Raw genomic sequence first — 25,722 nt, 5'->3', positions numbered from 1 at the left:
TTTGGTGGCCAGATGTGATGTAGCCCTCACTTGAAAGGGGAGCAGGATTACTGCTCATGGCATCCCAAGAGACAGCTGTCAATATACACAGGCACAGCAGGAGACATTTCATGTCTTATCTCCCGCATTTTCTTATTTATTTCCTATGTATTCATTTATTCATTAAACTCTAAGCTCAGGCTTCCTCAAACTTTCTTCCAACCCAGAAAAAAAAAATACAGGGTGGGAAACCAAACCTCTCTCCTCACTCCCCAAATGTCTCTACCTTACCCCCCCCCCCAAAAAAAAAATTCCTTTAATTCAGTGAAACTCATCTTGGCCCACACTCTGCCCCCTTTAGGTTTTGCTGCAAGCCAAGTTTTTCCACTCTTGGAGTAAAGAATGAAGATGGGGTCCCCTTCAAAGTTAACCAAGAAATGATGGCATCCAAGGCCTATTTCCCTACCACATGCTGTACACCTCACTTCAAGCTCAACAAAAAAAGGAGCTGGCTGTGGCCCAGGCGAAACTGCCCAGGCGGACAGAAGACGGACCCCCAATGGCTGAGCTTTGACCTTTGGGGTGTTCCTGTTTCCTTCTGAGGCTCTTCTGGCTTTTCATGCCACAGCCCCATCCTTAACCAAGTCATAGTTTGTACATAGTATAGCCCAGCTGTAGAAATAGGACAATGTCACAGAAACGAGGGTTACCTTCATGCGGGGCACTATTATTTCAGCATGGGGATCATGGACAGAAAACTGAAAAGAAACAGAGCTGGGAATTGCTGCTTGCCATTTATCCATGTACCGTAATCACCGTTACGTTTCCCTGGCCCCGGCCCCGCCTCCTACCTTGGAATATCACTCAGAGAACTGAATTACACAGCCCAGGCACCTAGAAAACTCTCCACACCTCCACTATCAGTGCTAGCCACACCTTGGGCTCCCAGGTAGGCTCTGCCAGCCTCATCAAAGCTGAGTAGCTTACCAGGTCCACGGAGTTGAGAAGAGGCAGAGAAGGCACTCAACCCATCAAGACCATAGTCCATGTTATCTTTTCTTCAGCACAATGAATAAGAATTGTGTGTGTATGTGTGCACAAAAGTGTGCATGTGTGTAGAGGGCAGAGGGCAGTCTCAGGTGCTCCCTGCCTAGTTTTTTGAGACAGGATCTCTCATTGGGAGCTTGAGTATTTATTCAGAGTGGGAGACTAGTGGGGTCCTCTGGCCCACCTACCTCTACCTCCCCAGTGCTGAGATTACAGGCACATGCTACCATGGACTCATCTGGATTCTGGGGATCAAACTGGAGTTATGATAAAAACTTCATAGTGCCAGTCACCAGCCTGCAAGGCAGAGATCTGAATGGTGACCTAGGAGGCTGAGCCATCAGATGGTCAGGCTGGATTCCTGAACAATTAACAGAATGTCTTGTTCTCTGAGAAACAATTCAAAGTTCACCTCAGGCTCGCAGAGTACTTGATCTACCAAGTTAGCCCTTCCTGTCTCAGGCTTTCTCAACTATTGTAAATAGCAACAATGTGTTTCAGAAGTACAGACAGCCTGACTTCTTAACATGCTCTCAGCAAGAGTTAGCCTTTTTGTCAAGGAGATCACAGAAAGGGTTCTGAGTCCGGAAGAGCAGGAAAGCTGATGGCTGAAGTCACACCTTGGTCAGTGCAGATTCTCCAGAGACCAACAGTATTTGAACAAAACTCAGTATCAGAGCTAAGGATCTCAGGGATGTCTAATAAAAAAGATAAAAAGAGAACTCTGCGTTAAGCCTGACCAATCCAAATTGTAATCTCTCAAACATTCATGAAAGCCCACCCCCTTCATATCTCACAAATGCATAAGTGAGCGTGTTTTCTTTCCGGCTCGCCCTGCATTCAGGTTCTTGCCACTCCACTGAAGCGGACTTCCCTGTAAATAACCTCATCACTGGCACTTCCACAATTTCGCCATTGATGTAATTACTGCCATCATGACTCCAGCAGCTATTTGTTGCACTATAATTTCCAGATGAATTTCTGGTGTAGAAACAAAATAGCCACAGCAAGATAATTAATTACAACTCTATTATTACTGGATCAAAGACTGGTTGGAATAAAAAAAAAAATCCTCAGATTTCTGAGGATTCCATTTTTAACGCCTCTCTGTAGTGGGTAAACCGTTAGTAAAGATTACGGCTGGCTTTCTTTGTTTCTCGGAGCATTTCATTGGTCTTCTCAACGACTACTATAAACTTCATGTGCCTCTGTGAATATGCGTGTGTGCGCACATATGTGTGCAAACAGAGAGGCCGAGGTCAGCATGGATATTTTCCTCTATACTCACCTGTGGGATGGAGTTTTCCCACTGAACACAGAACTCTCTGATTATTGGCTGCTTGCCCAATATGCCCCCAGGACCCACTGGTCTTTTCCTCCCTGGTGCTAGGATTATAGTTGTGTGCCACTACACCCAACATTTTAGGTGGATTCCGGGTTCCACACTCAAATCCTGATGTTTGCACAGCAACCTCCTTAACCCCACTACTACAAACACTGCACTATCATAATAACAGATAACCCATTGGTGCTGCTCCCAGTGTGATTCAGGGCTTCCCGCCTTGGGTTTTCCATTTTTCCAGAACCATCAGAGCAATTGCTGTGCCTTCTGCCTGCTTCTCTCAGTAGACAGAGGTTAACAGAGACCTTTGACTGGTCAAAGTCCATTGAATAAATGAGTGTATAGTGCTTGGCTCTAAACAGTCTGTGTACACGCCTCCTCACGAGGCTCAGGGATCTTCACAGAGGAGGGGACAGAAAGATTGTAGAGGCGGAGGTGGTGGATAACACCAAGGAAATGAAGACAACAGGGCAGTTGCACAAGATTGGTGCAAGCTCAAAACAGACAAAAATCCCAGCATGGGGGTTGTGGAGATTCGGAGGTGGGCATGAAGTCCCGCTATCAGCATCTGATAATTCCTGGGACGGGAAAGTCAGTTTTCTTTTCTTTTCTTTCCTTTCCGTTCCTTTTCTGCCTCCCTCCCACTCCCCCCATTACATCTAGAAGTTTTATTTGGTGTTTAATTTTCTTTCTTTTTTATCTACTCTCTCATATATTACATCCCAACTGCAGTTTCCCTCCCTCCTCTTCTCCTAGCCCCTCTCCCAGCTACCCTCTCCACCGTATCTACCTCTCCTGTTTCCCTCCCAGAGACATCAACCAAACAAGGCACAACGCATTACAATAAGACGAGGCACATCCCCTCAAATTATGAAACTCAGTTTTCTTTAGCTGTCTGGTGGGTTGACCATGTTCCAGGGCAAGCCCCACTTGCAAGAATAGTTTGACAATACAACAGGACTTGGTAGGGACAGAATAAAGAAGAAAATTCAAAGTTGGGTGGGCATGGGAAGGACGGTGTGAAGAGTGGACACAGAAGGAGTTGGGGTCGGGGATTAACTTTAACCAAAGTGCATTGTGTGAAATTCTCAATTAATGAAGATACCTAGAAATATATAACTTATTTATAAATTACTATGACAATCCAGGTGGAAAATACTTAGAGGCCTTCATCAAATGCTTGGAATTTAGTGCCTGTTAGTTATTTTTTAACTTCTAAAGGTACAAATACCAAAGTCATTTACCGTTTAAATTTTTATTCAAAACTTGTAATGTCTGCATTTAAACCTGGTTGAGACTACCATCTGCACTGCGTGTGTGCACGCGTGTACATGTGTGTGTATGTGTGTGCGAGTGCGAGCACACGGGGTGGACGAGTGACGCAGGTACACATGCATGGACGTGCTCATGTTTGGGAAGGCCACAGGTCAACCTGAGGTGTCAGTTCTCAGGACTCCATCTGCCTTGTTTTTGAGACAGGGTCTCTCTTGGCTGGAAACTCACAGATTCAGCTAGACTAGCTGACCCATGAGCCCCGGCTACTTACCTCCACCTTCCCGTGCTAGGGTTAAGAGTGGATGCCAATTCACCTATCTTTTGGCACGGATGTTGGGAGTGGAACTCAGGGTTTCATGCTCACACAGTGAGCACTTCACTGACTGACTTGTCTCCCCAGAGTAACACTTCCTCCTTTTACAGTCTACACAGTAAAGTTTGATTATATAAAACTTAGTTTTAAAGGAGAAATCCACTGATAGAAGACCAACTTAGCATGCTTAAAGCCCTGGGTTCAATTTCTGTAACACACACACACACACACACACTAAGCAGGGGTGGGTAAGTCCACAAACCAATGCCTTTTATGTAGTAAACACATTTAACTAAGCCAATGGTAGTAACCAACATACTATACCTCTAACTACATATCCAGCTAGAATGATATAATTAGTGTATATAAAAATAAAAGACTTTCTTGGTGATATAGCCCTCAATCAACCAGCACCATGACAGACACAATATCTAAAGTAATGTGGAGGGATATTACAAACAATAAAATAAAAAGCATGGTATTACTATAGTCCTTAAGGAGCTTTGAAACTAGGTAGAAATACAGTATCTCATGCTTTTTCACAGTAAAGCACCAGCTAAGGCCAGGAATGTGCAGATGTATCGGCAAGGCCCAATCTTCAAAGAACCAACATCTGTCACCACCTGGTCAACATCCAGGTGTGCACAGGGCAACGCTAAAGTCTGCAGTGTGGTGGAGGCAGCTGAACCTCAAGAGGAATTCAGAGGTATCCCTGAAGGGAGAGCTGAAGGAAGAGACGGGATTTGCAAAAGGAAGTCTACAAAGAGCAAAGCTCCTCTAAGGCACCAACATTGTCTGGGGACTGGAGAGTTAGCCAGATTGTGTGGAAAGGGGACCTTCCACCGAGCACAGGGACTAATCTTACGCATAGTCCAGAAAATATTTTAAGTACTTTAAATCCAGAAGAAATCATAATCATTTTGGAAGCTATAAATATAAACTAAGCGATCCTACAACTTTACATAACCTCATTCATTTCAGTGCATGTAAATATGGTCTTCTAAAACAAAAAATAAAACGACATTTTTTTTTCCTTTGTTACTATCAGTGTTTTGACCTTTAACCTGTGTCCGTCTGAGGACCACTTTCCAGGGATACCTTCTCACTGTGGGCAATGTGGTTCAGCCTGTGTCTTGTGGTCACTGGGAGACGGGATCCCACAGGTCCAGCTGACCCCTTTAATTCAGGGTGTTTCCAAGGTCAACACTGATTTCTCTAAATGTGGTCCTTAGCTGGAATTTGCCAACATCATTCATTCAGTAACTCTGACTGAAAAAAAGAATCCATTCAACTGCTTCATACCATTGGGCCATACTCCAGAACCCTATGAATTTCACCTGAGGCCTGGGTCACTCATACACCCATCCAGCCCTTGCTGGCCTCCCCTGAGCTCAGGCTGTCACTAGGTTTTCTGTGAGCCTCAACTCTCCTCATCTTCGTCCCTCTGCTTCAGTTCGTGCAGAATGCTGTTGGATTCGTCATCTGAAAACAGTTTCATGCTCACTTCTTCCTCCTGATGCAAAATGTGTCTTCTTGCCAAATAACTATCCTCAACTGTCCTCCTTGGTTCTCATACATCTCAGCTGCATCCTCCCTGCTGCAGCCATTTGGACCATTTGCTGTCCAGTGGATAAGACACACCCTCTCCTACCTCCATGCTGCCTTGATTTTCTCCTTGCCCCAGAAATGCCTTCCCCACCTGCCCACACATCCTAACAAGTACCACCAGGTCTTAGAAGGACGGTGGATACTACTTTTTCTCAAAGCCTCTCGAAATCCTTGGGCAGGAAGTAATCCCCCAGCGTCATCCCCAAACTCAGGCATCATTTCATCCTGTACCACCTGACATTTGCCTCCTGCTATAAAAACAATCAAACCACCCTGCTGACTCTGGACCTCCTGACATGAAACATTACGGAATAAGTGAACACAAGAAGCCTCAGTCGTGTTAGGCAACTACCCGAACCCACACACAAATGAGGCACAATATCAAGAATTCCTTAATCACCACACACAGGTATCAGTTAAGGAGACAAAGTTACAGATCGCTGGACAGAGTGAGGAGGCTGGGGCGGCATTCTGCAACAGCAACATGTACCAACAACTCCATAGCTAATGTCTTTGGGTTCTAGTACCAACTTTGTGACCATGGAGACCCACCTAACCTCTACACCTGACTTTCCTCATCTGTATATCAGAGCTCCTAACACAACCTTCCATCTTTCCCTGAAGGGCTGTTTTGAGGTTTAGACAGAACACAGGGCATCACATGTAACGGGTACCATTGATGTTAGTGATCTCTACTGTTGTGGAAATGTTTTCCATGAATAAGTATAGGCATTTGGGGTGTGAGCTGTCTAGCAGCATTGTTACTAGAAAGGGACTTCACTGTCTTGTTGTCAGGTCTGATTGTGCTCTGTAGCCTGCCAAAGATTGTGACAGATGGGGAAGGTGAAATTCACTGGAGTGGCCTCTGTGGAGTGGACTGAATCCTGTGGAACAGAGCAGTCACATGAGGCTCTGACTCAAACAAACAGAAAGCTGTCAGCAACCAAAAGGCTGATCCACAGATAACCATTGTCTCCTATAAACAGTCCCATTGTTGTCATCCAGATGGGTGCCCAAGGAAACCATTTGACTTACATATTTTGCCCAATAATTCTATATAAAGACAAGCATAGAAAATTGCTATAAAAATCTAGCAACTGTACAGTGAGTTTGGTCTGATAAGCAAGCTTCTGGGTCCAGATTTTTAATCCATATCGTTTAGCTGGACTTATACGGAAGAGTCAGAGTTAACGAGCTCATATGATACAGGGATGTGTTTATTAATGGTGTAGTTAACAGCCGTGACTGCAGGGCATCAACATCTGTCATTCCCCTTCCCCCAAAATGGTAAGATACATTAAGCACACACTGTCACAACTGTCTCGACTTGGTCTCAAGCTACAGACTTAAACACACAGGGCAAGATCAAAACAGCTAGTAAATTTGATGTACTACTTTTCTACTCAAAGTCTATATAGCTCAATACTTGCTATTCTCAGATCCGAATGTGATATTACAGTGGTAGGAATAACAAACTCATTTTATCATCTTAATTTTAGACAGAACACAGAAATTATGCAAATTACAGCAAGAAGGCTGATATTACTAAAAATCCTGGCCTATGATGGCTGGAATCCCTACTTCCTCTCATACCTGGAATGCTGGTCCAGATGCTTCAGCTAGGTCCCTTCATCACAAGTGTCAGGGAAGGTTAGTCAGGGTGGGTGAAGGACAATCAATGCAAGCATCCCCATCTCAGTAGCCTCATGCAAGCATGCTTCATCTCTTCTCAGCACTGCATCCTAAGTAGCTGAGTATCAGGGGTTCTGTCCCACATGGTCACTTGGGGACTCAAGCTTCTTAAAGACCTCCTTAGACCCTCAACAGCTGATCGGTAAGTCAGATGGTTGTAAGAACAGTCGCCCTCTAAGCTTTGTCTCATATCTGTATTTTATCCCATGATGACAAACAATTGCCATATTCTACGTAGATGCAAAAAGGAGTCCATTACAGAGCTTGTCAACTGGAGGTAATTTTATCTCCTAATGTCTAGAGATTTCTCTGACTGATACACAACGGCACCTAGTCGGTAGAATGAGGGGCATTACTAAGCACCCCACAGCTGTTGGGTGTCCTCACAACAAAGAAGTATCCAATCCACTGTTAAAATGCTGATTTCAGTGGGTGTCTCAGCAGTGTCTGCTGCAGTCGCACACATGCCCAATAACCATCTTTATCATCACTCATCAATCCCTGCAAACCAGCATCCTAGCTGCTCATTCGTCTGCTTGCTCCGGCAGCTCAGCTCATGCCAAGGTCCCCACAGTTACAGAAGTCACACTGGAGCAGGGATGACAACCTTATGCAGAGGTACAAGTAGAGAGAAGTGACTGGCTGTGGAATTGGGGGGACACATGTAAATGGCTGGAATGGGGACTAAGCTTCCAGGAGGTACATCCTACAGCTCTTCCTCAGCACACAAGGAGCCTACGTAAATCAAGGAACACAGACGTCAAGGGACAAGACATTCTGCTTCCTGTTATGGGGGCAGCAGTAAGAGAAGAGGGTTGTAAAAATGCTTTTCTGTTCAAATGTAAGGTTTTGGTGCTGCATTCAAGAAAGGCCTCCAGCATCTGCGTGAATATTTGACATAACATCAAACCTTGACTTCAGAAAATGGCCCTTGTAGAAATAGCTCACACCACCAGACTTCACAAAAACTGCCTACTGGAGTCAACATTCAACTAATATTGAAAGCCAGTTAATCTCCTGAAAGAATTATCACCAACTGTTTCAAAGATGGCCCTAGAATCAACAGCAGAGAGATGAGTCAGGCAAACAGAAAATCCAAACCATGTACATTTTTCCTAAAGACAGGCTCACGTGGAGCTCTGACTCTTACCAAACTGTGTGGCATCTTTTTAATGAATGTCCCTCTCTATTCCCTCATCCCACTTTTGAGTATGGCTGAGAGGATAGTGAAAGCTGTGGAGATAGCTCAGGCGATAAAGTGTTTTCCTCACAAACAACAAGAACTAGAGTTGAATCCCCAGAATGGGCAATAAAAACGTAGGCATGGTATACACTGAAGTCCCAGTGCTGGGAACCTAGTGATAAGGTGCGTCCCTGAGGCTTGCTAAGCAACCCGCCATCCCACGGTCTCAAAACAAAACAAAACTCACAACAAACGGAAATCAAAAATGGATACCAACTGAAAAGCAACACTTGGGATTATCCTCTGATGTCCACACATACATATACACACATATACCTGCACGTACTCACAAAGGAGGACAGATACAAACACATCACTCAGGGTCGGGTCATATTCTGCTCTGGTATAAATCTGTTGTCTATCCTGGGCCAAGTCACTTGACTTTTCCAAGTTCTAGCCTCCCAGACAAATTTCAGGTACTTTAGACTCACCGTGCCTGGAACGCACAATAGACACCGCTGGCACACTTGTGCTGCAGCTAACTGCTTTTATCACCTCTTGGTCTTTATGAAATAAATTTTATAACTCTACATGTTTAGGAAGAAAGATATGATAGCCTATCGTGTCATTTGGTGGACGTTATCAGTGAGCAGCTTCAGTGTGCTTTGAGCAAGATACTTGTAATACGAAGCCAAGTCACCACATAAACAGCAGGTTTGCCTGACTTTTCCATTAAAACCGAACTTTGAAAATACAGTATTTCTATGAATATCTTCACCCTCATTTTGGCTTTTCTCACTCTTCCTCCCTCCCACGAGCATTGTCTTTCTACCTGACTATGTCAGGAAGACAAAGTCTATTTCACATCTAAGCACTATAGATTATATTGAACACCACCAGTTAAACCCTCATAAAAGGAAGAAATTTGTTTCTTTACAAGTCAGAATCTTAAGGGGGAAGTAAAAGGAAAGTGGCTTTGAGAGACCACAGGACAACCGATTCCCAGAGACCGAGTAGGAAGGATCCGAGATGGCAAGCAGACAAACACTTTGCAAGATTGGGGTCTAGAGGAAGCCATGTTTGCCTTCAGGAAATCGGGTAACGGAATCTTGTGGTGCCACTCCATGTGGAATCAAAGAAAAGCCAAAGCAAGCGCCACTGGCTAACTCAGACTAGATGTGGCAATGAGGGAATGCCGTTCTGTAGGGTTCAATACAGAAGCTTTGGAACCCTCCAAGGGCAGGCTCCACAATCAGGTGGAACAGGATCTGAAACCGACCTACTTTTTTTTCCTTACTGGTGAAGACATTTTCTGTGCCAAATTAACAAACACCTTGTGGGGCAGTGTGACTGCCTTAGGACATAATTCCCAAATACCTTAGTTACTACTTTGTTGTGAAACCTAGGAATAGATGAGCAGTTAATTTTAATAAACCTGACTCTACTGTTGGAAAGAAAAAGAAACAACCAACCAAACGATCATTGAGCATTTTTACATCAGAAAGGCTGATTACTAAACACAGTCTGTTCACCCAAGACTCCCCTTGCACTGGCAACCTCCTTGGCCTTTTACTTGAAGAGGTAACAGAAAATGAAGAAATCCACTTCCTCAACACACAGTGAACATAGGGTCTGAGTGGGCATGATGATTCCATGGGGGAAAAATGGCATCCAGGCCTTACAATCACCTTCCATGATGCATGCATGAGGGTTACAGAAGAGACAACCAACAAACTAATTACAGTGACCGGCAATCTGCTCCAGACTCTCCTTGCAACAACATAGTAGACTTGGGTGAACAATTATTCTTCCCAAGAAGAAAGTGAACATGGAAGTTATCATCTGAGGCATCAGGTATATGCTAGGAGAATCTGTGGGACAAAAGGTCTTAGCAATTTCCTTCCAAGAGATACTGGAGCATGGAGCCAGGCCTGGTTCACTTCCCTACCCCCAGGTGCCATAGTAGATGAATCACAATATCTCTCCGGAATTCTTGGGAAGAAAGCACTAGGTCTTGTGTACACAGCATCCCCAGACCAGCCCACGCTTCTGTCATGTTTATAGCATTGGGCACATTCCAGAAACATCTAAGCATCAAACAAAAGACAAGGCAATTCAATTGTCTGATGGGGTTGTGTGACTTCCCTAAGAAGAAAAGGCAAGAACACGGGCTCCTATATAAATGTACCCCAGATGCCACTAGATACAAACCCTCAAATTACCAGAGACTCGGCGTGGCCTGGAGCAACACTGACAGTGCCCAGCAAACGCATCCTGGCCTGGACTTCTGGTTTAAGAGGATCGACCCCGTCCCTGTGCCCTTTGTTTTCGAAAGAATGGACTGATTCAAGTCTTCACCGAGTGCCTTGGACGACAACCTGGACCAACTCAGCAGCAGCCACTGTTAAGGGCTATTTCTGAAATAGCTCATTAGATTTATATTTCTGGTGTATATTTATTATATTGCCTGGTTTCTTTGTCTTCATTAAAGAGTGTTTTCTTTAAAACAAAACATTAATGGCAAGAAAAAAAATGCATGCTAACATGTAGATTCCTAAGGAAAGGAGCTAACACACACAGGCCACCTTTCTGCTTCTTAGCCTAACCCCTTCCCCCCTTTCCTTCCTCATGCCTGAGCTTGTTAAGTGCCCACAGCGTCTGCTACAGGGCGGCAAACAACAATCAGAATACACAGCAAGACTTCTATATAGAAAGGCGATTTGTCTCAGTTTTCTTATGACGGTTAAGCTTAAACTGGAGTTTCATAATCTAGATGTTCCTTTGTAATAGACAAACTTGGGGCAAACTCTCTGTACAAGAAACCTGACCCGGAAAGGGCAGACTAATGAAGTTATGGCAAGAGGGAAGCTGTTGTACAAAAAAACTCTTGGGCCCTGCCTTTGGCTATCAGACCACTGAAATAGTGGTCCCCAAGGCATTGCAATTTCCCTAAGATTCTCATATGGCAGTAAGGAAAAAGCTGACACCTGGGTACAGAACTTGTCTCCCAGGAAGAGATTGCACACAGTGCTGACAACCTGTCAGAGCCCATCACAGGAGACGCATGTGATGGGTCAGTAATCAGCAGGACCATGCCTCGACTGGACCGCCTGATTGTCCATACCTCTGTCCTCTATCTGAACCTAAATCTCATGTCAGCACCATGAACACAGACTGTGGGGTCACTGGACCTCTCTTTTTCTGTCCCTCTTTCCAATGTGCCCACAGTGAATAAAATCCTTTTTCTCTGCTTTTCACTGTGGCTTACCTGTATTTAAAAATTGGTTTATTGATTTGATATGTGGGTGCCTGTGAGTATCTGTGCCTGGTGTCCGTGGAAATCAGAAGCACTGAATCCCCTGAAACTGTAACAGATGGTTGTGAGCTGCCATGTGGGTGCTTGGGAACCAAAATCGGGTCATCTGTAAGAGCAGCAAGTGCTCTGATGGCTGAGCCGTCTCTCTGGCCTTGATTGCATATCTGTTTAACTGACTTCTTAAGGATGATAAAAGAGCCAGCTAGGGCTGCCAGCCCAAGCCCCAACTCTAACCACTCCAACAAGATCATTCTGGGGTGTCCTTCACTTCAATTGGTAGGTAGTACTGCAGGAGAAAGGAGGAGGTGTCCTAAGTCAGCTGGGGCAGCTCCTGGTTTCCTCATCCTCTTTGCTGGCTTGTTGTTTCCAGCTGCTTCTAGCTGGTTCCAGCTTCCGTCTGAGAAGCAGTTCTTTGAAACTACAAACCACTTAAGAAACACGTCATGAACATGCTTCAATATTTCAATTCTAAGGTCTCACTGACAATAAAGTACACAGAGAATCCTTTTGTAAACACTGCAGCTATTGTTATTTAGGGGCAGTTATCACCCAGGCTAGCTCAGCTACTGATTTAGACCAGGCTTGTCCACTGTTAGGTGGCATTTGCTGAATAAAATTGGAGAGAATACTAGCTGCCATTTGTTCAGTCCTTACTGCGTGCATGGAGTGTTAGACAATCTCTCAATATTCTCTCTGTGTCTAATTTTCACAGCAACTCAAGAAGGTTGATTCTCATTTTTAAGATGAAGAAACCAGTGCTCAATCAGACCTAAGTCACTCAAGGTCAAACCCAATGTCACCATACTTTTAAAATTCCATGTTTCAAACCACTCCACTGGAATAGGACCGTGGTAAGAAATCAAGAACTGGAAGAGTAGTATTAGACACGTCTCCTCTATTCTCTTTGACTTTACCTTTGTCTTTACACAAATACCATGAACTAAGTACATTCATTAAACTGTAACAAGATAAGGAGCTTTGTTAGAATAGTAGCAGGTAAAGAACACCCAAAATTTGAATAAATGTAACTGTTTATCCAATACATGGCTTATCCACTGGTGCTCAATGTTCCAAATGCTAGTTATATTTCACTAGAGGGATCCTACCTTGGGGGTTCTGAAGTGCCAGTACCATGGAGCAGGAGTTGATAGAGGCCACTCAGTCCAGGTAAGGCTGACCCTACCTAGAAAGTTAAGCCATCTGCCATTCAACTAAGCAAGCAGCAACCCTCGTGTAACAAAGGCCAAACCCTCCAAAACACACAAACTTCTCCACATACTACTAACTAGTGTGTTTGGTTGGTTGGTTGGTTTGCCTGTGTTGTTTTTTGGTGTCACTTGCTGTGATGGTAATTATTACTTTGACAGTTTCTTGTCATGCAGGCTGCTCACTAAGTAACTGAGGCTGGCCTTGAACTCCTAATCCTGTTGTCTCTACCTCCCTTGGTTCAATGGCCAAATCATAAATTATTTAAATAAGTTTGGCAAATTAGTACACACCTATAACCCCAGCAATTGGAAGGTAGAGAAGAGTGAGTTCAAGGTCATCTTTAGCTATGTATCAAGTTCAGGGCCAATGTGGACTCTTGGAAACCTTATTTCATGAAAAAAAAAAAAAAGAAAGAAAGGAAAGGAAGGAAAGAGAAAGAAAAAGAAAACAAAAAAGAGGGGGAGGAAAGGAAGAAGGGAAGGGGAGGGGTGGGAAGAGGGGAAGAGGAAGAGAGGAAAGAGAGGAGGAAGGAGGGGAGAAAGGAGGGGGAGAGGAGGGGAGGAGGAGGGAAAAACAAACAGGTACTGATATTAAAGGCATGCATCATCTCATCTAGCTTTTCAACCATTTTGAATCTCACACTATTAACCTGAAAGAAACCAATTCACAGCTGCCACAACAGCCAAAGACCATCACATCACAGACTGGCTCTGACACGTGCATCTCAGCACCATTCTCTATCCTTCAAACTGAGAGTGGTTTTGTAAGAACATATTCCTGCCCAACCTCTCCCAGCAGATGAAGACATTTCCCTCGGTGGTGATACCACTCTCCGAAACTATCAGCCATGTGAAAGGGTATTCTAGACTCCAAAGAAGTCAGGTGACACAAAGGTAATTCTGTGAGGAGCCGAGGTGCTTAGCCTTGGTACTCAGTCCATCAAGTACAGTCGTCCTTCATTTGCATGGTAGTCTGTGAGATGGGAAGTCCTGATGTTGCTTGCAATGTGTCTCCAAGGAGAAGATTGATTGATTAGTTAGTTGATTGATTGATTGAATTTGTAGGTAACCGATACACGGAGGTTGAAAAAACCAATTTTCTAAGATGTCCCACAATGAGAATTTTCACCTTTAGATCATGTTAGGATACTCAGGGCAGCCTGGTAATCAAATTTAATTCGATATTTTATCATTATTAGTATAATGAGAGGAAGCTTTTAGAAACAAACCTCTCTCTACCTTCTTTAAGGATGCAGGACTAAAATGTCTGTAATTCATTCATTGTGGTAGGTCAAAATAAGTTCCTGTGTTGTCAAAGATTCACCAACAATAAAGTATTTATTGATCACTCCCTGTGTATAACCACAGTGGCAAACACCAAGACTCATCCAGTCTTTTGAAGAAAACTATCCTGCAGTTGTAAGTTGCTGTGGCACCTTGGAGAGAAGTACACCTCGGCTACCCTATCTCCCTGGTAGGCAGGCTCCAGAAGGGCAACGGCTAAAGCATCTCATGCACTGGGGTTTGGGGCAGACGAGGCTTGTTAGCAAAAGACATCCTAGAATATCTCTTCGAAGCACCTTCCTTTATGTTAATTAACTTGGGTAAGTTTTTTATGGCATAGCAATTAAACAGAGAGACACATCCTAAGTGAAGAAGCAAGTGCTCTTTGAAAAAAAATGAATGAACGGATGACTGAAGGAACAGATGAATGGGAATGAATGAGGAGACAGAGGGAGATGAAACAGCAGAGGAAGTTTTCCAGAGAACTCTGGGACAATGAAGGGTCACTAAGGGATAAAGTGACCCAGTTAAACGTTGAATTGAAAGCTGAAGTGAGGCTTTAGCAACGAGATGGAAAGAGGGAAAAAGGAAGGACACTGAGGCCAGGCCATGTACAAGAACGAGGAAAAGGGCAACAAAGACCCCTTGGGAAAACTATAGACTAGCCACCCCAGCTCCTGTAGTTTTAAAATCAAGCAAAGAAGTCAAGATTAGAGGGGCTGGAAATAGCATAGCACACTGGGTGAAATGTTTGCCACATATGCATGAGAAGTTGCATTTGAGTCCCCAGATGCATGCAGAAAGCCAGGCATCGGGCATGGTGGTACAGGCCTATGATCCCAAAATCAGGGAGGAGGAGAAAGGCGGATACCAACCGGGGACTTGCTGGACAGCCATCCCAGCCTACTCAGAGAGCCCTAGGCCAGCGGGAGACCTCGTCTGAGAAAAATGAAGTGGGTAGTGCCTGGGATAGAACAACACACAAGCTGTCCTCTGGCTTCCAATAAATGTGCACACATGGATACGCACACACACATGAACACACACATGAGCAAAGATGAAGATTGGAAAGGAATTTGGGGGTCAAGCCAGGGAAAACTAAAGGAGAGACAAGAATACAAGCTCCTTCCTACAAGAAAACCGGAGTCACCCAAAAGCATCAAGGAACTGAGTGGTCATTAAAAAGGCCCCTTCTTCTACAGGAGAGTAGGGACAGGAAAGTCGGGAGGCCAAGGTTAAGGCTGAGGCTTGCCCTGATAGGAGACATGGGGGGGGGGGGTTCACCAAGAATGGACAGGGCTGGAACAGAGTGTTACTTGTGAAGTTCTCAGTGTCACCAGGGCCTAGCAAAGCTGTTACCCAAATCTCATCAACCCTGCAGGCCCACAGTCAACGTGATCACCCACACTTGGGAATGGGTGAAGCCAGCTAGGGGCATTGCCTTATAGGTATGTGTGAAACAGCAAGAAAGGACTCAATCCAGAACTGGTGTCTGTAGACTTCATGTCTTAGGTGCTTTCCCAACAAAACCCCCTGTGACATACCCTTCCTGCATGAGATCTGAAGACCTATGTGAAGTCAGTACAGGTTTTGTCATGCCAGGCTGTCTGCACTGGGTTTTATTTATGCCAGAACCAAGAATCCAAGCAGTGAAAAAGGTACCTTTTCAGACTCCCCCCCGCCACACACACACACATACACACTCTCAGTAGCTCACAGTGGCACTCCATCCTAACTCCAGAATTGATGCCCGTACCTCAGTGGCTATAAGTATCTACCAGGAAATCATGATTCTCAAAAGCTATGACATGCAGGTCATCTGTATGCTGCTTGAAGCCTTTCTTCAAATCTGACAGTAATACCTACAATCAGAGACAGAAAAATCCTAAAATATATGTAAAGCATGAGAGCTTCGAGCCTCCCTTCTTCTCACTACTGTGCCTTTGTGACAGGGGTGCCAGGGAGCACTCAGTCCGGCCACAAGTGTCCTTCACTGGAATAACTAACTTCAGAAGGGCATTGAGAGGTCACATAGACTAAGTGTATTTTAAAGCCCAAATGTACTTCAAGATGAGTTGCATGGGGCTTTTTTTTTTTCTCTTTCTCACACAGACTGTGTTTGCCCTTGGTCCAACCTTGGAGCTGCCTCCTTGGCAGCGCACTCTACGTCTCCTAGCCTCAGACCTCCCAAGCTTTTCACTCAAGTGGAGCTCGATGGGAAGGGTGGCCCCCATATCATTAAGCTAAGTCTCTGTGATTCAGAAGCTAACTCCATTTACTGGGTCACTTCTACGTACAAGAACTATCTTTGACAAAAGCGATACTATTTCATTATTTTTGATGCTTATCCTTAAAGTGCATACCAAGTCTTAAACACTCTAATCTATGCGCACAGTTATCTCAAATATGATGGCAATGATGTTCAAGTGGCCAGCTTGTCCCAAAGCAACTGTCTCTTTGCCAACAGCCAGCCTTTTGTAAGGTCTACAGCACCCAGCTCTTTGTACAGAAAGCATGACAAGGCAGGATTTAAAACTTAGCACCCTCATAGCCTACATGGTAGTTAATGGAAACATGGATGTACTGAAACACCCTGGATGTCCTCGGAGTCCACTGACCTGAAAAAGTCCCTTCGCCAATTTGCTTTTTCTAAACATCAAAATAACAGGAGTATACGAAGTCGGTCCATGCCGTTCTCCTCTTGTCTGTTTTCCTGAGGTCCTTCCTATAGCAGGTCACCTTCTGGGTGGCCTCAGGCCCACCTGCTTTCTATCCTGGGCTGTTCCAGCAAAATGAGGAACTCTTAAACAAGAAGCAGATGGTAAGGGAGAAGAAGCCTGCAGAGAACACTTCTGTGTTACGTAATGCTGGGCACACGACCTGCTAGCATCAGCCTTGGAGGTCCCTACTGGCCTATCCCCGCAGAGTAAACCAGCACCCCAAATAGTCATAAGGAACATTTCTTCAATGTTTCCTTGGTAATGAGCGTATAATCATATGAGTAAATATACTAACATTTGAGTAAATGAAAGATTGGAGGAGAACAGTATCTCACACATTGTGTGTATGCAGCATACATGTGTATGGTGTGCATGATATGAATTCATCTTTGCACATGTGTGCACATCTGTGCATGTCATAATACACACGTGGAAGTCAGAGGGCCTAAGTGTTACTCATTTGTTTGAGGGAGTGTATCTGTGTCATTCTCTGCATCGTTCACCAAGCTAGCTGTCCCATAAGCCTCTAGAGATTCTCGTCTCTCTTACTGTTTGTTGTTGGAGTACTGAGCACAAAGATGTGGACCCCCACATCCAGCTTTATTTGGGTCCTGGGAATTAATGTCAGGTCCCTATCCTTGCACGGCAAGCCCTTTACCCACTGAGCCATCTCCCCAGTCCATTAAGCAGATTCTTTAAGATATGTTTCCTCAATAGCTTACTATTGAGTAAACTATAAGTTTATAACAGTTATAACAGTTTACTCAATAGCTGCTCGTGGAACAGCACATACCTTCTACACCTTGAGCCAGGCCCCATGGGACAAGAGACTTGTGTCACCAGTATAATTCAGTTGTTCCCAGGTCTTCCCACTTCCATGCAAGGAATACTGAATTGTGGCTTGTTTGGGAACAGAATAACGTAACATGCTTCTGGGCAGGATTATGGAATTGATTGCATGGTACCTGAGCCACTTTCTTGAGAGCAGTGATCCTATTGTCGGGCACTGATATGTGGAAAACTCCTCACTACAGCAAAATCTGTTTAACACCTCAGTACTTAAAAGTGAGTGAGAGGAAACCTACAAAAGTCTACCTGTCCCCATCTGCTTTCTAAATCAGGTGACACAGAAATAGAGACGTTATTTCAAGCTTGATGCACAGCTGACTGCTGAATGAGAAGGTTCAGGTAGAATACTCAAGAAGAAATGCAAAGAGAACGGCCTCCCTACATGGATGAAGCCTCAGCAGCCCTGGAGAATCCAACCAAAAAGTTCAGCGTCTGTAAAGAAAAGGCTACTCCTAGCCCAGCCCAGCCACTTGGAGAATTCAGAACATCCTAAGGAAAAAGACAACCAAGCGGAGATTGTGTGAGCCTCCTCAGATGTCCAGACCTTCTCAGTCACTTCCAAGTAAGGCCTGCATTTCTTTGTCTCCCTATAAGCTCTTGGAGGGTGATTCACAGACTGTGTCTCTACCCATCACTCACCCGTTGGCATCTCTAACAGAACCCATATCTACGAAGTGCCCAAAAGCATCTACTGGGTGAACAAGCAAGCACTGGAATCAAAGGTCAACTATGCCAACTTAGAGCTAAGCCCACCTCTGTATACCCTCAGGAAGAGACTCCTTCTGGGGATGGAGAGGGGCCAACTTAATACATTTCATTATGAGTTATCACAGCACATGATGAAAAAAAATCACAATAAAACTTAATACTACACTGTGGCTATCTTTGTTCTCGGACATGCAATTACTTGTGCAGGCAGCTGTTTTCCTACAAGGAAAATTGTGTGTGAGGTTTTTTTTTTTTTTTTATTAAATTGCCACACCCTTGATTCTATTGCATTATTACATTCCCTGTTATTCCATCACGTGGTTTTTCTTCTCGCTGTAATCCAGGACACACCCTGAATTACTGCTGACAGAAAAATCACCTGTCAAAACACCTTCATCCTAACACCATGTTAGTAACCTTGTCTCTCCAAAGCAGTAGCCTTTGTTTTAGCTAGAACAAAATGACTGCCCCACTTCTAATGGTTTTCCAAGTGTTCAGTAGAAGGACCAATGTTGGTGTCACTCCTGGTTTTAAAGTCACCTTTCAAAGCAAAACTATCCTAGAACAGAATGACAAACATCTCAAGCTTTTTAAATTTTATTTTTAAAGGGACTTTGGAGAAAAACTATAAAGAGCATCCATTCTGGTCCTGATGCTGCTATACTGCAAAAGAGGTCCCTTCAACAATCCGACGGCCTTCAACAGTCTGACCTCCCTATAAGGAAAACCTGGGTCCAGCCCATGGGATGCTAAAAGCTCTGGATTCTAGGAGGGCACACCAGTGCTGTCCTGGTATGTGTGTCCTGGTATGTCTGAAGGTGAGGTTTCCATGAACTCTGTCATGATCAGGTCAGAGTTTTGGGGAAGGAACCAAAATCTAAAGATAAAAAGGAGAAGGAGAGGCTAATGTTCCGTGTCTATATAAAGGGAAACATAACTAAAGCTCTGTCTTCTCTATGTTCTTTCTGCTCTTTCCCAGCAGCCCTCTCTGCTACATGACAGTAATTTAGCATCAGCCGGCCCTGCTCGATATGTTGACAATGAAAAGATGGGAGAGAAACAGTTCTTCCTCCTCAGAAGGCACTTGACCAGCGCCCTAACTGAGCACTGGTCAAATATCTTACCAACTTCACCATTATCAGCTTTCCCACCATATCTTTTCATTAGATGACATCGCTACACAAAAACAGTCTTATATCCAAGCCCATATTCAGATACAACTGTCTGTGTACTGACAGCATCAAAATTCACATCATCCACTGGAACTAAAACAGCTCCAATGGAAGTGTCTCCCAGTGACCTCTCCAAAAAGAAAGGATGAAGTCATTTGCAATGTTGGTGGAACAAGACATTCAAGTGAAGTCCCAAAGGTAGGACAGACAGTGTTTGCTTGCTTGGGTGGCCCCCACTCCCTCACAGATGGGAATGCTGCAAAAGCAGAAACACCCAGGCAGCCCTGGGTCAGCACTGTGGGCCCAAATGACCCAGAGACACCCAGCCAGTTACCCAGATCATTGGGGTTACCTGAATCTGTCACGTGTCCCTTTCACCCCCTTCTGCGTGATGACATCAAGTGGAAACGATAAGCGTTTGGGAGGCAAGAGGCTGACAAGCAGGAAGCGCGATTGAGACCCAGCTTTGTTCAGCCTGCAGTGAAATACATGCAGTAAGGGTTAGATACTCCCAGCACAGACAGAAATCCAAGCACCCTCTGAGGCCACAGGAACACGAGTGGGTGTCCCGAGAGGATGAGAATGGAGAGTAGAAGGCGGGTGATAGGACAGGGAGGGGTCATTAAGGCTCTCCCTGATAAATAACCACCTCCTGGCTCCTCTGCAGTCTACCCCGCCCCCGCCGCGCCCCCAAGTTCTCTAGCGGTAAAGCTGCTACAGTCAACAGTAATGCCTCAGAAAGACAGGAGTCCGGATAGAGAATACCATCATCATTTTAGGGCAAAGATATGCTAGCAAAATGCACGAGTTAAACCCACACAGCTGGCAATGCGGGGCGTGTAGTCACCCGCCCAGACACACACAACAGGGATGCATCTGAGAGCATCCTTTCGTTGCCCAGGCCACCACCTCATCAAGTCACTGTCACTGTTTTGTCAATCACCCTACTGTTTCCAAATCTGTACAGCGCTCCCCACCACCACACCCCCACGGTAGGCGGGATCCCGAACCAACACTATCCGAGAAGCTCCCCACAAGTCCAGCCGGCTTTGTCCTGCTGCTGTCCTTCCAGGAGGAAGCGCCTCAGGCCCGTGGGTCCTCACAAAAGACCCCCAGAATCTGGCCCTCCACTCGGCCCCCTTTTTCCAATAATGGCTTGGGGGCAACTTCTAGCAGGGAATCCGAAAGAAGGAGGCAGGACAGGACGGGAGGGGACGACCCAGGGCTTGAAAATGCTGGGGGGGGGGGGGGGAGACAGCAGGGATGTGCGCGCACCTCAAGGGCGCGTGCAGCGCGTGCTTGAGGCGGGCTCCCGGGACCAGAGCTCCAGGGGGCATCCCGGGACTCAGAGGAACCAGAGAAAGCTGCTCTGACCCCATCGCGCTCCCAACTCAAAGCAATGCCGGAGACAAACCCAACTCCCGGGACCACCTCCTCGGGGGACACCACTCAAGCTCCGCACTCCTTTAACCAAACAGACCACCCTAATCATAGTCCAAGAGGCACCCCTAGATGTATCCCAGGCTACCGTTGCCCTTTCCCGCTTTCCCCTAGGCACAGGCTTCCCCGCGAGTTCCCTCTGCACCCGGGACTTGGGAGCACACAGAACAGGAAAACAAACCGAAACTCACTGACCTCTCTCAGCAGTAGGCTCGGCTCTGCTACGCCGCCGGCGGCTGCAGCAACCTCGGCAGCATCCCGGGGGTCCGCGCTGCCCGCCGCGCTCGGCCAGAGGAGCACCGAGGGCCGGCTGCTGCCTGCTCCTCCCGCCGCGGGTTGCGGGGCAGCGCGGGCAGAGTGGTGGCAGCGCCTCCCGCAGCTCCCAGCTCGTCTCTCCGTTTGCTTCAGGCGGCGCCCTCCACCTGCCCAGCTGCCCTCCGCGTCCACGATCGGACACCCGCCGCCAGGCGCCGGACACTGAGCGGGGAGCTTTTGGTGTCACCCCCAAAGACCCAAGCACTGAAGAGGGCGGGAGGCTGAGCTCCGCTCCGCGGACCGCCCCTCCCCGGCGGCTCCACCCCCTCCCGCACTCCACCCCGCAGCTTAGCCGGCACGTCCGACTGTCTGTCTGTCAGTCGGTCCCCAGTGGCCAACCTCTTGGTGTGGGTGGGGAAGCAGGGACGCGCCCTCCACCCACCGTAGACCGGCGAGCACCTGAACTGAGCGGGGAAGCAGGACCTGAACCGGATCAGGTGTGACCTAGAGGCCGAGCAAGCTAGATGGCCTGGCCGAGGTGGTGACCCAGCTGCGGCTCTGGACTCGCGACCCTGGGAGGAGGAGGAGGGAGGAGTCTAGACTGTTGCTTTTCCCCCCCGGGTTCCTTTTGGCTGCCCCTGAAAGTTCACTAACCCAACCAGGGCATGGAATGGGATAAGCTCCCAAAGAGGCCCACAGGGACACCTCACATCTCGACCTCCTATAAATGAAGCTCACAGAATACGTGAACAGGAAGGAGCAGGTGCTAGGGGCTATAAAGAAGCCTCGAGGGTCTACTAAGCTTGCCCTATTGTCCACCTTAAAACCCAACTTCAGGCTCAGTGGTAAAGTGCTTGCTGGCCTGGGGTGCATGAGTCTGGACTTATCCCCAGTACTCCTAAACAAAAACAAAGCTTCTTACCTTAGGGATATTCTTTTAATGTCATGTAACCCTAGGAAAATCTAAAGATAAGGTCTCCTGCTTTTTCACTTAACATATAGTGGGGAAATGAGGAGAAAGGTGTCCCCTGCTGGTCTTGGGCACCATGTCTGAGTTCTAGGGCCTTTGGGGATCCATTCCATTAAGAAACTGAAAATTGGCCAGAGTTGTGTGTCTCCTTCCTCATCTCCACGGTTGAGCTGAATGATCCCTCTGTTAACGCACAGAGGCAGATGGCTTCTCCTAGGCTTCAGGTACTGAGCTCCCTTCATGGGTCCCATGTGCCTTCCTATACAGCAGAGGTTCTCAACCTTCCTAACGCTGCCACCCTTCAGCACAGTTCCTCATGACTCCCAACCATAAAATTAGTTTTGCTGCTACTTCATAACTGTAATATCACTACTGTTACAAATCAGAGTGCAAATATTTGTGTTTTCCAATGGTCTTTTGCGAACCCCGAGGGGTCGTGACCCACAGGTTGAGAACTGCTGCTGCTCCTGAAATCCTGAGAACCATGACGGCTCTGTATGACCTTATGAATCCGTGTTGGCAGCTGGTCCTACTTGCTTTGTCCCACATGTGCAACTTGTGAATGGTGTTCCAAGCAGGCTGTTAACACACTGGGGAAAACCTGTATCTGGGAGCCCCACAGAGCTTGTAGAGTAGCTGCAGTCTCTGGGATCCCAGTTGCCCTGCTTCGTCCACTCACCGGGCACACTCTTGCTCCAATGTTCCCTTATAACCTGTACAGCATCCCTCAGAGGCACTGTATTCATGTCTTTAGAACCTGAAGTTACTTTGCAGGAATATCTTCAACTTTAATGTAGAGAGAAAATAAACTAGCCCAGTGGTGGTACTGCAGGCCTTTATCCCAGCCTGCAGAGGCAGGTGGATCTCTGTAAGTTCAAGGCCAGCCTGATCTACAGAGTGAGTTCTAGGACAGTCAGGTCTAACACAGAAAAACGCTGTCTCAAAAAACAAACAAACAACAAAATTTAAAAGTTAAAAAAAATGAAAAGGCCTTTTGGAGACAGAGTCTTACACATGTATCCTAGGCTAAATTGGAATGTATGAAGCAGCACAGACAAACCCTTTTGGTATTCCTCCTGCCTCGCTTTCCCAAGAACTGGAATTACTAGTTTTTAGGTATATTTTATTTAGAGAGAGGGACACATACCTGTCACAGTAGAAGTATGGAGGACAAGTTGCACTTTCAAGAGTCAGTTCCCCCCTTCCCCAGGTGTTTGAACCCAGGTCATCCATCTAGGACCAGGCAATCTAGGGCAGGCATCTTAGTCACTGAGCCATGCTGTGGACTCTGGAAAAAAAATAATAATGAGAAGCCAGGCAGGGTATTAACAACTCAGATGCTGGTCAGGGACTTGAAATAAAGAAGATGATTCATAACACCCCAACATTTTACCAGCAGAGCTTAGCCCAGAAATATTATTATGCATGAGTGCCCCTCAAGATTCTTTGTAAGAAAGTAATTTCAGGATTCAGTAATTATTCTAAAATGTTTCAAACTCCCCCCAGTTGCTTTCTAGACAATTCTTTGGAGTGAGAAATTCAAAGACCCAGCATGTGGAAGGTTAACGCCTCCAACTTCATTCATTTCCACTGGCTGGGATTTTAATTCACGGAGCATCATGGGTGTTCTGCCTTCTGTCCAGTCTTGTAAAGCTGTCACACAGAGAAGGTTAATTAACTGGGGCAGGCTGCAATGGGGCAGTTCCTAAGACACACTGGAGGTCAGAATTTGGACAGGTAGCTATGGTCTAAGTCAGGGCAAGAACCGGCGGAACATGTTGTAACAAATTCATCTGTGGAACAGCCAGGAGCAAAGCAGCTAGGACCAGTCTGAGTTTCAAAGCACAAGCTGGCAAAGTCTTGCCAGAGAAGCCGCTGTTGCTCTCACAAGCCACAGTGCATGTGTGTGAGAGAGAAGCAATCGAGCACCCAAGGACCGGGAGAGCCAGGGTGACGAGACAGGTGCACAGACCTGGAGACAAGGTGAAGATGCTAATCCCAGGTCTAGGGAGCTGCTTGGTTGGTAAAGTGCTCCCTGTGCAGACATAAGGACCTGCGTTTCATCTCCCCAAACCCACACGGAAAGGCCAGTGTGATGGTGTGCACTTCTTATCCTGTGTAATCCTAGGGATGTGTAGACAGGCAGATCTCTGGGGCCAGCTGGGAAGCCAGGTTATCTGAATCAATGAGCTCCTCAGTCAGCCAATGAAGAGATACTGTTTTATATAAATCAGGGTGGGTGGCACCTGAGAAATAACACATGAGGTAACCTCCGGCCTCGGCACATAGATGTGCACTTGGACACACATGATCCAAATACAGATGAATTCAAATAGCCAATAGTCATTAAATATGGATTATGTTCTAGGGGGGTTAGGATGCAAGGTGGGGTGGGGGACCAGTCATCTAATTTCTTGCAGTTACAAAACTCACTTTCCAAATTTAAAAAAAAAAATTTTTTTTACAATAAAATTAGTTGCATGTGAGACAATTGAGGGGGGGAAGGGTGATGAAGAGAGAGAGAGAGAGAGAGAGAGCGCTGTGTGTGTGTAGTGTGTGTGTGTGTGTGTGCACGTTGTATGTGCTCTGTGTGCTGTGTGTGTGCATGTGTGAGTGTGTGCTGTGTGTGTGCACTCTGTGTGTGTGTGGTGGCGGTGTGTGTGTGTGTGCATGTTGAGGGAAACCTTGACCAGAGAACTCTCACTCACAAGGAGCTTTTGGATCTAAGATTTGAAGGCCACGATGGAGCACACTGCCAAGAAAAAGAGGAAAACCCATTCTGAGTACCAGCAGGAGTGGAGAGGTGTACATTTGGCAATGGATCGGAAGGTCAGTCGGCCCCACAACACTGAAGGATGCTGCATCACCTAAGGTTGGTAAGGCACAGAACTAAGGTCTGAGGTTTGTACCTGGAGCGTAAAGCAGAGATGCTACACGGGTGTTTATTGAGCAGAGCACTGAATCTCTGGGAACCTAGGGTGGAGCTAAGGCCAATTAGATGCCCAGGCAGAGCTTCTACCAGGATGACACTGGCATAGAAGAATGTGATGCGGATGTAGAACACAGATCACTTTGAGATACTCTTCCTGGTCTTTGAGGGCAAGGATCATCTTTCAACTTGTACCATCAGCAACTAATCCACCAAGGAGGGACAGGGACAGGAGGGAGTCAAGAAAGAAGAAAGAGGAAGTAGGATGAGGAACTGGGCCAGCCCTGTCCTGTGCTCTCACGTCTGCTCGCCCAAATACCTGTGTGTCCAAATGCAGTCTGATGCTGAGGGAGAGCTTCTGGGTCAACATGTAGCTGGCTGGGGCTTTGCAAGCTGCCCTTTGCAAAGTAAGATCTTTCTTCCTCTGCCTTT

At 46.1% G+C, this 25,722-nt stretch overlaps 1 protein-coding gene across 2 annotated transcripts in view; it reads right to left on the bottom strand.

The window, feature by feature from the left end:
* Positions 1 to 21,469, bottom strand: part of Rnf152 (ring finger protein 152) — a 72,076-nt gene extending 50,607 nt beyond the window's left edge. The window contains exons 1-2 of one of the 2 annotated variants that reach the window (XM_034513250.2): positions 21,332 to 21,469; positions 20,049 to 20,171 (exon numbers count right to left, since the gene is read on the bottom strand). The gene's annotated coding sequence lies outside the window, so the exon portion shown is untranslated. The remainder of the gene's footprint in view (positions 1 to 20,048; positions 20,172 to 21,331) is intronic. The other variant, XM_034513251.2, reaches the window with a different exon arrangement.
* Positions 21,470 to 25,722: the final 4,253 nt, after the last annotated feature.

Source organism: Arvicanthis niloticus, chromosome 10 (assembly GCF_011762505.2).
Source record: "Arvicanthis niloticus isolate mArvNil1 chromosome 10, mArvNil1.pat.X, whole genome shotgun sequence".
NCBI classification, from domain to species: domain Eukaryota; kingdom Metazoa; phylum Chordata; class Mammalia; order Rodentia; family Muridae; genus Arvicanthis; species Arvicanthis niloticus.
The sequence above is the reverse complement of the archived record's forward strand: the minus strand, read 5'-3'. Positions and strand labels throughout refer to the sequence as shown.